Consider the following 1014-nt stretch of genomic DNA (forward strand, 5'->3'; position numbering starts at 1 on the left):
GCCTATTTCAGTACTTGACGCTCATGTACGATCGGTTCACAGAGAATTTTAGAGAAGACTTGACAATTAAGCGGCTACAACAAATGAAACTACTAAGAAGTTCCTGTATTTGTAATTGCGAGTATTAAATGACTTGTAGACCTTGTGCAGACTACCGTGATGTTTTCCTTCGATGTGATATATGTTGAAGGAAGACGTTTGCCAGAATAGGAACCTTTATCGTTCGATCCAGATTGAGACTAAGACATATTATAATAATTGCGGCCAACTGTATAATAAAAGCACCAGTAACATTGGCTGCAATAATCGCAGATGTTACTGAAGCTTCGGCTGTGCAGTAGTATGAGTATCGTAGGGACATATCTATAATAAAAAGGATAAATTTACACAACTGGAGTACACACAAACAATAATGAAGCTATGTGGTGGAGGCTAAGAGGGTTTTTGTGACCTTATCATGGTTCCAGAAACCAACCAATAAGGAGCCATATGATTGAGTCCCTCTACCTGATGCATTACGATTTTGGAACCTTCGAATCTTTTTCTAACCTTGACAAGTTTTTGGACCATATAAAAGAAGTGTATTCACTTTAATTATTTGGTTTTGTATAATATTTTTTTACTCTATGCTGATTGTTTACTGATTGGTTGGCATCTCTCAAGGTCACTTAAGATTCGTTCATAGGTCGTTCATAAATTATAGTCTCGCCATGTAAATCACTAAAAACGGATTTGTGTACTATTCACTGTCATAGTTCAGTGTACATCATGGACTATTCCTGGTTAAACGATCAGTGAAAACCAGAAAGTACTGGTTGGGTGTGTTATCTTAGAATTAGACTACTCAACAGTTTACATCTAAGACCTTAATCAAGACCTTTAGATCTCTCAATTAGACTGTAACCTTAAAATTACTAATTTACAATTTTAACTTCAGTCCATTTGCAATTTTACACAACTATATTTCGTTGTCATAAGTTGGCAACTACCTCATAGTTTTTAATTAAACTTCTT

This window comes from Schistosoma mansoni, chromosome 6 (assembly GCF_000237925.1).
Source record: "Schistosoma mansoni strain Puerto Rico chromosome 6, complete genome".
NCBI lineage: Eukaryota > Metazoa > Platyhelminthes > Trematoda > Strigeidida > Schistosomatidae > Schistosoma > Schistosoma mansoni.